Source organism: Carassius carassius, chromosome 28, assembly GCF_963082965.1.
Source record: "Carassius carassius chromosome 28, fCarCar2.1, whole genome shotgun sequence".
In the NCBI taxonomy this organism is placed as follows: domain Eukaryota; kingdom Metazoa; phylum Chordata; class Actinopteri; order Cypriniformes; family Cyprinidae; genus Carassius; species Carassius carassius.
Genome location: NC_081782.1, coordinates 24,946,226 through 24,961,206, shown reverse-complemented (window position 1 = coordinate 24,961,206; position 14,981 = coordinate 24,946,226). Strand labels below are relative to the sequence as shown.

At 36.4% G+C, this 14,981-nt stretch overlaps 1 protein-coding gene across 3 annotated transcripts in view; it reads right to left on the bottom strand.

Annotated features, from left to right (window-relative positions):
- LOC132108231 (cell adhesion molecule DSCAM-like) overlaps positions 1 to 14,981 on the bottom strand; it is a 140,432-nt gene that overhangs the window by 123,633 nt on the left and 1,818 nt on the right. The window lies entirely within an intron of this gene.

Sequence of the window (14,981 nt, the reverse complement as noted above, 5' to 3'; positions counted from 1 at the left end):
TCATTCCAAGAGGACTGATAAAGACTTTATGCTACCTAAATCAAGTGATTCAGCACATTCTGCTCTAATCATCTGGCACTTGATGAATTCATGTGGGTATGTTGTTTAATAGATGAGCGTTCTGTAAATGTGGCTTCTCGTAATGAAATAAAGACCTGCTGATGTAAAAGAAATTTAAATTCCATGCATGTCCATTACAAATGAATAAATCCTAATTAAGATATTCAGTTTGCAGAAAGTAAACCATGTTTCTTCCACTTGGACACCAGCAGGAAGGATTGACAGTCAAGGACGAAGGGCCCAAACCCCAGTGCCACCCTGGTGGCTTCAGGAAAACTAAACTGCCTATTTTATCCATTGGCACTCTAGTTTTTAGGGTTACAGCAATGAACAGGTTCCTCAGACCAGTGGTTCTCAATTACATCACTTCAGTTCTATTTGTTCTATTCCACCATAAGTTTTTTTTTTTTGTCTTATAAGTTATAGACCCAAATAAACACCATATCCCCATTAAAGGTATTACATTAAAATGCGCTATTTAGTTCAAAACCAATTGAAAATTATTTTAATTCATGACATCTCATGATTGGTGGATGTGTTTGTTCTGAAAGGTAACCTGCTTAAACGTTTGGGGTTTATTTTTCTTTACAAATTAAGCAGACAAAATTAAGTCCAAAAGCAGAAGTCCTGTCAAATCATTCTTGAAAGTGCTCCACATTTAAACAAGAAAACAGCACTTTAATACTCAGCAACCCAGAGGAAAAATTCATAATTGTCATAATTTTTCATGAAATGAAGCGTAAAGACGAAAAAGTGACACTGTTTAATAATGTATTATGTGCATTCATAATTAACCAAGGTTTTTTCTCTCTTTGGAAGAAAAACCTCACTCTATTCAATATTAAACTGCTCCTCTCATCTGAAGGTCTGTACATCAAATACATCTACAGTACTCTTCCTTTTCTTTGGACCAGGAGAGTGATTGGGATGGCAGTTGACTCTAATGCACTGGCCTTTCTTTGCCTGTAGGCCTTTAATGTCATGTCACCTGAGGCGTGGGCTGCACCTGATGGAAAGTGGCTAACACCAAGCCAAGGTGACTTTAGTGGGGCATTTCAGAAACACGCACACAACTTTCATGAATTTTTTTACCCACATAGCTATCAGGGTACTTAATCTTATTAATTGCAAATTACATTTGGCTGTGAAAATACCCTCAAAGGATTGTTTAAATCTATTTTTGTGTTAAATGAGAAAGTAGTAAGTAGACATTACAAATGGTAGCTTTAGAAAGAAATGTTTTATTTGATACAGCATACAAATGTCTTTATGAGTCTTTCATTCGATTCGTTCAAACAGCTGATACATTCAGGAATTCAGTAAATGGCTCTCTTTATGAATGGTTCTTTGAATCATTGATTCACACGATTAGTTCAAAACGCAGATTCATTCAGAAACTAAACACCACTGTGTTGCCTGGAGACGCACAACAATGGCCCTGTCCCAAATGGCACCCTGAATCCTTGCGGTCTTCCTCTGAGTCCGCACTTTCGTGACATAATACTGCTTTAACTGTCGGGTAGAAGTCTACTGTGGAACTCGCCCCAGTGCGGGCTCGGCAAAAGTGTGGATCAAGGGCGCATAATGGCTATAAAGGGATTGCTCGCGAGCACCCTTCTGAATGCTAAAATGACAAATGGGACACCCTACGGTCTCATGGACTTAATGGAAATTCGTACGCGGCAGCCATTGTTACGCCAGAAGTTGCCAACAGCTGACTTTAATTTATGAGCGAATTATTTGAATTTATTTGAATTATTCACTCAACTAAACCACTGATTAATTCAAACACAAAATACAACTACAGTGTAAGACTGCAGTGTTGATGTGAAATAGCAGCACTTTTGCTAGTGTAAAATTCTACATTCATGTATTTATTCATAGCAATCAGGATATTGGGGTGGAGGATTTCCTTAATTACAGTTTTGGAAAATTAGTTCAGTTTTAGATTATGTTCTGTGCTTCATACGCATATTGGTACAGGGACAAAGTAGAAGTGGGAATCAAAGAACCTAAGATATTTTTTTTTCTCTGTTTTTTGGCCATACTGACAGCATGCTAAAGAGGGCTGGCTTTGAGAGCACCAGGAGATGAGCTTAACGCCAGAGGCAAAAACTGCCAGTCAGAATCTAGAGGCCTCAAAGAGAATATCCACTCCTTGTTTAAGTCCAAATACACTGAAATTGTCAAATCTACTAACATTTGTGAATGGAAATGTCCACACTCATGATTTTACACTTCTAGCATCTAGGCTTGCAATATTTAAATTTAAAGTAATATTAATGTAATGCTAATAGTTTTTAGAAATCACCAAGCTAAAAAGGGTTATGGATAGTATAGACTTTTGTGATAAGATGAATTGAGTAAAATAACTGGCTATAAATATTTCTAACAACAATAATATTTTTCATAATATAACTTTTACTAATCTTTTTATCATGGCACAGTGTTTGATTAAAGCATGCAGTCATTGTATAGATGGTGGCCACATCAGAATCATCATCGTGTTTTAGCTTACCAGGTCATAATCACACTGTCAGCTTTTTTATTTTATTATTAAAAATCAAGCACAAACTACGCAAAAAATAGCAGACCTTCAGACACACTCAGTGTCCAGATTTGCTCATTCATTTTCATTTACACATTTAAGTGGACTATATTAGTGGCATAATATAGGTAATATTGAATAAGTACATTAATATTGAATACAGTTCTATTCTCCATCTGCACCCGATACCAAAATGCTAAATTCATGAACTGTTCCTCATATTTCAGTTATGGTGGTTTGATTTGAGGAACACTCGTCATATGACTCAACAAAAAGTTTTAAAAGCAAAACAAAATGCTTTACAAACAGCTCTCTTTTTCTCATTTGTACAGTAGCATTAGAAAGTCATTCGTTAATCAGTACATCCTAAATGATCCTAGATAACCATAGTTGTTTTATGTGCCATAAAACTATTTAAATTATTTTTTAGATATTTCCTTGTTGATGGATCTAACATATTTAGATACTTCTTAGTAGCTTGTAGTAGAACTAACTACAACAAAGAGCTATTCTATAGTTCAACTACTTTAAACTATAAATAGCTTAGCTTGGCAAACACTGCATTAGCTAGGGTCAGAAAATTATTACAATTTTATATGAATCATGCGTCCTGTGGTATGCAATATAAATTACTAAATCATAAAATATTGATAAGACGGAAAGAAAAAAACAAGTATACATTCATTTAAAGAACATTACAGGAAGAACAATAGTCACTTACTCAAATTTAGGGTGACTAGTCAATTACACACAACAGCATTTATCATCTTCAACTGTCTAATCAGCCATACCAAACCGTTTTCAGGACCACTGATGCATTTGATCTGAACAAAGGTGTGATCAATGCTGATTAGGCAAACACTAACGCCACAAATAAACGAACAAATCAATACCTGTCGAGTACCATTCCAACCTGCCAATAAGAAAGTTTTGTGATTTTGATTATGTACTAGCTAGTCTCCATCAAACACCTGTTCAAAAATCAAAATTTGTCACATATTAGGCTCGGCGCACACTACAAGACAATAGCCTTTCACTAAGTGTGAATGTGAAGACTCATAGTTTGGTGTTGTCAGTGCTTTTTTGTGCAGCTAATCACACACAAAGTAGGTCAATCATAAGTCCTGGTTTTTTTTTTTCCACACTACAATACCTCACACAGCCAGTTTCATGTCTACAATCAATGCTCCACATGCATGCTCTGTATAAAACTTCACAGATAGTTGTATTTTCTGTCTGAGCCAATGTTGAGCTGCTGGTTTTGCCAGGTCTGTGTGTCCTGTCAGTGCTGAGCAGGATCATGGGATATCTGCTTCACAATGACAGGCTCTGTCAGGGGCCTGGGGTAATTAAGGCTGTACTCAGCACACCGCCTGGGGGGCTTTGGGTTTTTGGGGCAGAAGGGGGAGATAGGATGAGACAAGGTGCTGAAGGGAAAGGCTGGGGAGGGGCGACGTGGACCCAGGACAAGGTAGGGGTGAGCGGGACAGGGTTTTTGCCACTGTGAGTATGCACTTCTCTCCTACAACCCACACAGGCTTTAGCACTCGCAGCACTTGCCAAATGACTGTCTCCCAATTTGCTTTCATGAATATTAAGCAGGACATGACAGACGAGAAAAGGCCTGCCGTCTGCTCGCCTGTGATATGTGCAGACAGATCGGCTCTCTGATGTCGGCGAAGGGTAAAGCACGCCGAGTGTGGCCCTGCGGTGTGCCTCTGATTCCCGTTGTCATGTTTTAAACGAACGTGAACGGCTCGTTAAGAGCCGACTTGGCAGAAGGCAGAGATTGGAAAACGAAAGTGCTGTTGACTGAATTTGCCCAGCTGATGGCACGAACAAGGCTGTTAGTCAGGCAACTTCAATCTAAGCACTTCCATATTCAAAAACCGCTAAATCTATTAAGACAAGACACTTAGCCAAGTAAAGCAAGATAATATTTATCAATGAAAGTGTTAGTTAGGATCTCTGGAGCTGCAGCTGAAGGCTACTGGCTGGCATCACTTAATTCCATAATTAACAGTTATCAAATTCATTTAACCTACACACTACAATACACACCCAATCCATTTCTAGCCATTCTTAGTGCATGAACAGAAGACAAGTATAATTAATTCTAATAAGCACTGTATATCAAGATGCTAAAACAATTAGCTACTTTAGCAAACTTTATAATAGATTAGATGTGATACTTGGCAAAGAAAACCACAGATGTTTTCATTTAGCAACAGTTTCCATTCAATACTTTATGTACTGCACCTGTATAAACAGTACAAGAATAAAGTCCAGTCTACATGCCAATAAAGCAGGTTCGATGTTTTTTATCAGCTGTATTTTCATGACACGATACAGCATTAAATGGCATTCAATCATGAAAACTCATGGAAAATTTTATCATGGTGATGGATATGACCATGCTAATGTATTTGGTCTTGGAGGAATAGATCTGCTACGCTGCTGCTGAATTGCTGCTGCAGTTGGTTATTGCTGTTGTTGTAAATTATTGCTGCTGCTGCAAGTAAGTACAGGAAGTTGCTACTGCCAATGCATACTGCGATACAGTGCTGTGAGTGTTTAAGACATACTGCTGCTGCACAAATAGCATATAAAATAAGTGAAAGTGAAAAAAGTGACGTGACATTCAGCCAAGTATGGTGACCCATACTCAGAATTCGTGCTCTGCATTTAACCCATCCGAAGTGCACACACACAGAGCAGTGAACACACACACACACACACACTGTGAACACACACCCAGAGCAGTGGGCAGCCATTTATGTTGCGGCGCCTGGGGAGCAGTTGGGGGTTCGGTGCCTTGCTCAAGGGCACCTAAGTCATGTTATTGAAGGTGGAGAGAGAACTGTACATGCACTCCCCCCACCCACAATACCTGCAGGCCCGAGACTCGAACTCACAACCTTTCGATTGCCAGTCCAACTCTCGAACCATTAGGCCACGACTTCCCTATATATAACCCATAGCAGATCTATACAGGTGGAGCTGGGGAAGGTGGAGGGTTTTAGAGAAACCCTGCAGGAATCTCAAGTGAATGCTAGCCAGATATATAAATGCAAGGCAGTAATCTCATTGACTGCATATGCAGCATGAACCAATCAGCTTGTGCCAAGTCGTTTAACTCTCTGAAAATTATCAGTTACATTCACAACTCATCAGCCTGCACCATCTAGAGTTTCATGACTGAACTTTATATTTACAAGAGAAGGTTTTACTGTTGTGAAATATAGATTTGAGAGCACTAGCGGAATTGAATAAACACAATACACACGTCATCATTGTCTCTAGTGAGTCCAGACAATGATCAAACAGTTTGTCATCATCTAAGCTCTTTGATGACATACATCACAGAAACGTGATGTTGGTGCCATCTCATATTAAATCATCTTTAGTGACCAGCTGAGCTTCGAAGACTAAATTGAAATGACAACTCGGTCACCCAGGTTTGCACTGCAAAACAACAGGAAAATCAGGTCCTTCCTTCTTAACTGAGCATGCTGCATACCTCCTTGTTCAGGAATCTAGTGACATTTATAGTTGGACAATTGCAATGTTCTTTTGGCCATCAGACTTCTGATGAGCCGAAGTCAGCCCATCTTACACCTCTCTTCACTGGCTACCGGTTGCTGTTCACATCAAGTTCAAAACGTGGATGCTTACAGAACAGCCATGGGCCCTCTTACCTTCACTAACTCTTACAACTCTACATCCAGGAGCCTGTGGTCCGTCAGTGAGCTGCACTTTATGGTACCATTACAGAAAGACAAATAACCTTTCCAAACATTCATGTGCACTGTTCTCCGATGTTGGAATGATCTTCTGAACCCTCCCTGAACAGCCAAATCTCCTACAATATTCAGGAAATGGCTAAAAACGAATCTTTTCCATGGCCACTTCACAGTGTCAAAAAAAAAAAAATTCTCTGCTTTTACTATTTCTTATTTCTCTCTGTGTGAAAATTTGCATTAGTACTTCACATGTTATTGCCTGCTTAGGATGAATAGCTTTTTGTTGCATTTGTCATTTATAAGTCAGTGGATAAAAGTGCCTGCTAAATGAATACATTAAATGTAGATATAAATCTGTGCATTAGGCCTAATGCTGTAAATTCAGCCAAAGAGGAGTTTATATTAAAGCCGGCATGTTTTCTAAATGTGAGTTATAGATCTTATTGAGAACAATTAATTTATGCATGTGTGTCTACGTTTCCTTTTTGTTTTTAATGTAATGTTTTAATTAAAATTATAGACTTCTCTGCCACTGCAAGCTCATCTGGCTCCACTTTTGAGTGTAACACATACATCTCAAAAACAAATCAACAACCGATGCATTGAACCAAGTCCCCATCCTATTTTTTCTTTTCTGATAATCAGACATGAATGTATATCACAATACAATTACAATATAATTTTGTCGCTATTTCCATTGCAACATGACAGCAACACAGGCAATAATTTGGTGCTAACTGCAATGCATCGTCTACAAACATTTCAGCAAATTACATTGTAATTACACGTACAAAAATTTACTGAGGCAAAGACCACGTATAGTGATAATGGTAATATACTGTATATACAGTATATGGTAAATGGTACAATGGTAAATGTCCAAAAAGCCGAGGTATGTCAGAAGAAGAAAAAACATAGCATTGTCATGGTATCATGAGCAGAGTACTTTATTACTTTCTGTTACTTTTCTGTACCAATGATTAACTGAATTATCTAAATGGTAGCTGTACTCTATCTGGTTAATGTTAGCAGGTTAGCTTGATTTTCAGCTCTGTTTGCTAAAAGTAAAGTATTATGAAAATGTGTCTTATCATTGAAATCTGACTTCTAATCTTGGCGCTTCCTAAATAAGAGTCTGTTATTGAACAGCGGCAGAGCGAATAAAAATTAGGGGATAAAAGCTCTTCAGTGGGAAGTCAAAACTCCTCTGTCAAATTACAGAGAAGCCTCTATCTAACGGCTCAAAGGAAAGTCTATGAGACCGGTGTCCAGAGAGGCCGTCCTGCCTTGACGGTTCATAATGATGTAGAGCATCTTTACAAACAAGCATCCTGCCTTCATTAGAGCCAGCGAGAGGTTCAACAAGAACCCTCATTGTGGTCAGCGCATCTGACGGATAGTGGCTTTTTTTCCCTCTTTGGCACATAAAACTGTTCTGGGTTCAGTAAAAGACTTCCTCTGTGTTGTCTTACTCATGGTGCAGGTGTCTGTTTCAATAGCATCTGTTGACTATTTGAGCTCACAAAGGCTAATGCCCAGCTCGGTTAGCTGTGTGCACTTGCGGCACAACGATGCCAAACATCACAGTCCACATCTCAGTACACCTGGTCATTACTGAGGTCCAATGTAAGACAATATGTAATTATCTCTACAAATAATATGCTATATAGTGATTAATGACACCATTGTGAATAAATTAGCATCTTTGCTAAAATGCTAATTTGCTGACAAAGATTTATTGAAAAGATCTGGGCCCGTATTCACAAAACATTTTAATTCTAAAAGTAGCTCATGACTTGCTGATTTAGGAGAAAATCTTCAAAATAATGGGTTGTGTCAGTCCTAAATTTAGGACTCCTAAATTTTTGTTCTAAAGTATTTTAGCACTAAAACTAGCTCCTAAATCTGTGAAAGACCAAATCACAACTATCCTACAATGGCTGTTGCCAACAATTTTAGAAACATTTTACCATAATGACCTTTTAAAAATGTATCCCCTTTGGTTTCGGAGGTTATCAAATTTTCCTTTGATTACTGTATATCCTTGATTTGGGCAAGAAGTAGTCTCAGATGCATATGGCACATGAAAGTGGAAACACTTCAGGAGTTTCAAAGTCTTTTGATTGGTTGAGTTATATAAGAGTCTCGGGAGACGTGTGTCACATTCTTTAACGTTCCACCTGGAAACAAAGATGCCATTGCGCTAAACCCCCTCACGAAAGAAAAAGCCGTTGTGTTTACAACTGTGACAACGATCACTTCTCCGGACCAACTAAACACTGGATTCTCAAAAGTATGTGAAATATTTTAAGTTCACAGCATGGAATCTTTAAAATATGTCCGAGAGTTTTACACACCGGCGACATTTTCATGCCCCAAAACGTGATGATGAACAAAACAAACTATTATTGGTTGTTTGACATGTCGGTCAGACAGCCTCATGGGCGGGCCTTGGCCAATGCTGCCATGGATTCCAGAAGGTCTGGCTACACAAGACTAGGCAAGAAGTAACATCTGTTCCTGAGTCCAGTTTGGTTTTCTTTTGTGTTGACATGTCTTACTATGGGCCATGGTTATTCCACTCTGTTAATTAAAAGGCTGTTTATATGCATATCCGCTAATTCTTCGAGAGAAGCACACATGTAAGAGGCTGACAAATAAAAGCTGTCAACATTTTTTCTTTTAAATCTTTATTTGAATATTGCAACATAATATTGCAGTCTACAATATTTCTATGAACAAATCTCTGACAGAGACCCCTCCCATATCAGCCAATCACTGTGTGCATAATTAGTAAGCATGCTGACATCATCCATAGCAACGAGGTCAACCCTGCCCTTACTTTTCTCTATTCCTTAGTTAACGTTTGTCTCAGCAGCTTTGTGAATAGGTTTTAAGAGGAAACTCTTAGCTAAGAACTTTTACCTTTATTTAGGAGATCTCTTTGTGGTAAGATGGTGATGTTTTGTGAAGACAGGCCCTGGATTCTACACCAGATCCAGTTTGTCTCAAAGTATAACATGTGAAAACAGATTGCAATATGTAGCACTAAATGTTTCAAACTGTTTTGTGCTACACTGTTTTCTTATGCCTTAATAAATTGCATGTTTAATATTCTTAGTGTTCTGTTATCATGTCGTAAATAAAAATTAAGAAAAGAAAAATTTGAATGACTTTTACTGTAAGAATGCCTTAAAACTTTTCAGTCCAATCAAATAATTTGTCAATAAAATTCTGTTTAAAAATTGTTAATATAACTTACAGTTAATTTGTCACACTTTAATCGTAGGTCAAGCTAAGAACATTGCATTGTGGAATACAGTATAATACAGCATGGTCTGTTGCATATTTCACAAATGTAAATGTAAAACATCTTGTTTAAATCAAAGCCATGTTATATAGTTCAGACTGGTTCACTATTATTATTATTCATTTGTTAACATTAGTTGACATAAACTAACAATAAAAACATACTTCTATAGCATTTATTAATCTTAGTTGATTCCAACATTTATTAATACAATATTAAAATGAAAAGTTAATCCATTATCAAGTATCAATTAATGTTAGTTAATGGACCTGAGCTATCATAGATTAACAATGAACAGTTGTATTTTTTAGAAGGTTAACAAAGATTAAACAATACTGTAACAAATGCAGTTCTCATTGTTAGTTAATGTTAATTCATGCATTAAATATAGCTTACTATAATTATTGTAAAGTGTTTTTTTATTTGAAGAATTAAGCACAGTTTCCCACACATTTACATAATCATTAAATAAAAAAATAAAAAAACTATGATGCAACAATGCCCAATAATAATTGGATTTTGATTTAAAAAAATGAAAATCAACCTAAACCTATAATTAAATCCAGTACAAAAATAGTTATATTGATACAATCGTATTATCAGTTTATTACAATCCTATTATTATCATCATATACATTGTTATTATAACACACACACACACACACACACACACACACACATATATATATATATATATTAAAATTATATTTCTTTCTTTTCTTTCCCTTTTCATTTTAACAGTTAAATGGATTTTCCCCCTTCTTTTTCAGTATCAGAGTGGTACATGTCCATCTGTAGGCTACAGCACTGTAGTGTTTTCTGAAAGGAAGGACACAGTGTACCCCTCCCCAGCCCTCTTCTCTGCAGTGTGTTTCTCTTCCCATTTCAGGTTGTCACATTTCTATTTATTTGTTTATTTGATTTTATTTTTGTGACAGGAGACCGCTGCTCACACAAACCAGCCAGCCAGCCAACCGAGCAGACACAAATATATTCAGAGCATTTAGTACCCTGGATTAATCGAATTATAATTTAATCATCTGATCAAACAGCAATTAGCATAATCACTTGTGGGGAACAGCTGATAGAGGGGAGAGAGCAACACATAATAAACCTCAGGCAACTGCCGCTCTAATGAGACATTTAACTGCTAAAACACACATCAAAAAGCAACATCTTCATGCTTTCTGGAGCTGAGACAGCTGTTATGAACTGATGGACCGTCATGTGTTTTAAATTCAGTGATTTAACATGGAAATCATTCTGAAAGGTGTATTCACTTATTTCAAAAACAATAAATAACGTCTATCCATTGTGCAAGCTATGAAAAAAGAATTATGTGACATAAAAAGGTATAATAACAATATGCAAAAATGAATGGTAACGTACTTACCAGAAAACTATTATCAAATAAATTAATTAAAATGATTAAAAAGCTTCTGACACTGTTTCAAAGAGATCCGATATAATTTCTTATAATTTTACAGCTGGAACACAAACTACAGTAAATATTTTTGTCAGAAACTTTTGTAAAATCTTAGAGAAAGACAAGTGGAAATCATATCAAGTCTTGTCTTGCTAATTCTGATATGGTTGCTAGCATTTTTACAGTGCAGTGATGAAGATGCTACAGGGGTATTTTCATTCTCTTAAGAGAATCCAACATAAATAATATTGGAATGAATAATAACAAGACAGTACCATGGCTGGGTCAAATGCATGTACACATCCTATATCAAATGCACATGTGCACAAGTCCATTCAATGAATAGCAGACAAAAGTGACAGTGCCCTGAAAGGGGACAGCTAAAAATATCAACAGTCAACTCGGTCATATCTTACAGTCTATGCCATGTTTAAAAATATATCACAATGTTAAGAAAGCAAGCTCTGGTCATTTGTCACCCTGTCACTATCTCTCACCTAGGTCAGAGATACATCAGCCTACTGTACATACATCTCTCTGGGTCATTTTAAAAATAACAAGACAGGGGCGCAGAGAAAGCACATGAATAGAGAGATTCATACTGGAGGTAAAAGTCATATGATGCTATTTTACAGATGGCATTGATGACAGAGCAATCCATTTGGTTGATGATATTAGGCAGATTTCATTTACAAATCTTGGAACGATTAAGCCTTAAAAAGGAGGATTTATTATTATTATTATTATTATTATCATCATCATCGTCATCATTATTACAAAATCCTTGTCCATTAGAAAAAGGAATCACCTATATTTTTTATTTTAAATACAAACTTATGCAATATAACCCTTATAATTTTATGATTTATATTGCGTGTGTTAAATAATAACAATAATTTATGATTTAAAGAGTGTTTTGAGAGCGTAGGCTAAAATAGGTGTTGATAAAAACATAAAAATGTAGATTGAAAATAGATAACTATTTAAAATGCAATTAATAATTTCCAAAGAAATCAATGTTAGGTTTTCACTGTAAAAACAAGCAAAAATACTTTAGTGACAGGCTTTTTCTAGACTTTTATAGATGAGAAACTTGCATTTTGCAGCCACATGTAAATATACTAGATAGTTAATTAAATTTAAATAAGAAACCTTGATGATTCCCTTAAATTTGCATTCATCAGAATCAAAATATTGTTTTAGCTATTTAAATTCATCTACAGCAGCATGAATAAAAATAACAATATATTATTTGAATAATAAAAATAATTAAGTAATAATAAAAAGTTCATAAATAGTAAATTAAACCACAGTTCATGCATAACGAATAAAACTGATATCATAATGTGACAGGACTATTATTTCTCCATGCCGTCCTCAAAATGACCTCTAAACATGTTTGTCCTCTGAAGAACAACCACGCCAATGGATTTCTCAGTCAGCAAATTTGGTCAATTTTAGCAATAGAGCTCATTGAAATAAAATTGTCCTATTGTATTTAGTGGTGGAGTTGTATTGACATCAACAACACTTTAAATTACAATCCATACCATTCATCTTAAAGTGTTAAAAACATTCTACAGCCCTTAAGTAAACACATTAAAACGGTGTAATTTAATATTATTCAAAGACAACCGGCGATATCAGTGATTAACATTAAAGTCAGTAAGTGGTTTGACTCATTCAAAGTCTCGTCTTGATGAAAATGTCCTGTTTAACCACAGAAGCTGAAGTATCTGATGCATGAATTGCATTAGTAAACAACTGAACAAAATGAGCAAAAAAAATCCTGTGTGCATTTGGGGAGGGGTGTTAAGGATGCTTACTCAGAATCTTTAAATAGGTAACAGAGGATTGCAGGGCACAGGTCTTACAGGACTGTCTAACAAACTTGAACAGATGGGCCTCTAATCAGCAAACTGCCTTAATTGCCCCCAATAGATGAACTCCCACCAAACACACAGTTCCACACAGCCAAATTTACTCCAATCATTCCTCACATTTCTCCTTAGACTCTTGAAGAAATCCCAGTTAAACATGAAATGAAGTCATTATTCTGATTATTTGTATAATTCTGTTAGTATAACAGTTACCGTCAGGACTGTATAGTCTCTGATAACAACAGCATGTTTTCATGCAGGATTTAGACGGATGAGATCATAATCTGTTATGCCTGCATGTGTTTTTGTGGACAACAAGTGACAGATTATCATTTTCAAGTAACAGATCTAAGGCGGTTACATTTCTTGTCCCACTCTTGTCTCCATTTATACTCAGATCTGTTTTGCTGTAAATCAAGGTGCCAAACATTCCCATTCCTGCTGATATTCTGTTATTAGCTATAGTTATAGCGATTGCATTTCTTTGCACAACATGGCTGTCGTGCACATGCTGCAGTTGTAGAGGATCTTTTTTATTTATTACAGAAAAAAACAATATATGTTAGATAATGCTGCACATATGAATAAAAGCACAATCTCTTAAAAAGTTAGAAATATTTTTTAAATCATAAAGACTGACATTAACAGGATTTTTTTTTTTCAATCTAATTTTGATGTATTTATTATTGAAAAGATTGATCTTTAATAAAATAACAATAGATAAATGCTAAGCAAACCTATAAGATTCCTCTTCAATCTGTGCCCTTTAATGTACGTCAGGGGTCACTCATTCACACAACGGCCTTATTTGATATGCGACTATGGCTCTAATAATAGACGTTTCCATAGTGACAGGCCAAGCAGCATGTAATAAACCTTCCAGACTAAAGGCTCGAATTTTCTAGAATACAGTTGCTTTCTGAGATGAGAAAGTGGCCACTTATAAAGGGAAGGTTGTTTATTCTTAGTTCAGACAAAAGGACACAGAACCGAGCTTACTTAGATAGTTATATTTGTAGCTGTTCCACAATGAATAAATTAACATATTAAGATGTCAGCATCTAATTTCAAATGAAGAATTACATTTTTAAAGACTGCACACTCATCAGATATGTGCTGATTTCATAAGAATACATGAACGGTAAAAAAAGAAGAAAAAAAAGAAAGCCAAAGCACATCCAGCAGGAGCAGGAAAGCTAGCGAGCGTCTCATTTCACTGTCTGCTCTGCTGGGCGCTGTTGACTGATGAGTTCTTACTGCTCTTTTATGAGTTTCAGCTGAGGAAGGGTGGCGCAATTTCAATTCAAAGTTATTACAGAATACATCTCAATATTTTTTATTTCATATTTGCCCCGAAGTGAGAAATGCCTCGGAGAGCTTCGTGTTTGGAGCTCAAACAGCAAGAGTAGGGGTGTATTTATCTCCCTTCTCTGAAGAGGAGGATTATTTCTGTTGTTTTCTGAGGGTGAGCTTTCGTAACATCCTCACTGCTTCAAAATGACTGCCATTCAAAGCTTCACATTGAGGACTCGTGCCAGCGTTTGTCAAATAGCCATTTTACATCAAATCCTCAAACCTTTTTTTTCAAAAGCACGGGTCTCTGTTCCTTTCTTTGCATCATGCAGTAACCTTCCCTCGACAATGTCTGTCTATCTGCATTTTTTCTAAGAAATAAGTCTATTTTCCCGTCTCGCTTCATTCTGTTTTTCCCTCCATGGCTCCCTCCTTACGTACACACCCTTCCATGTTTGCACCTACTGACCAGTTTAGCCGAATCACAGCTTTTTACTCTGGTGTGAAGGTGCAGAATTAAAAACAGGTAAGAAAGATAGGAAAATCATGCTTAAGGCACAATTGGCTTAAAAAAAATATAAAGACGGCTTTAAATTTCTTGCTGCACACACATGCATCCACGCAGGCGCAGTCCCTTAAGTACACACACATACACACAGTTATTAAGGCGTTGTGTGGTAATTTTCAGCTACTGCCCTGCATTTTTCTTATGAATCTTTTT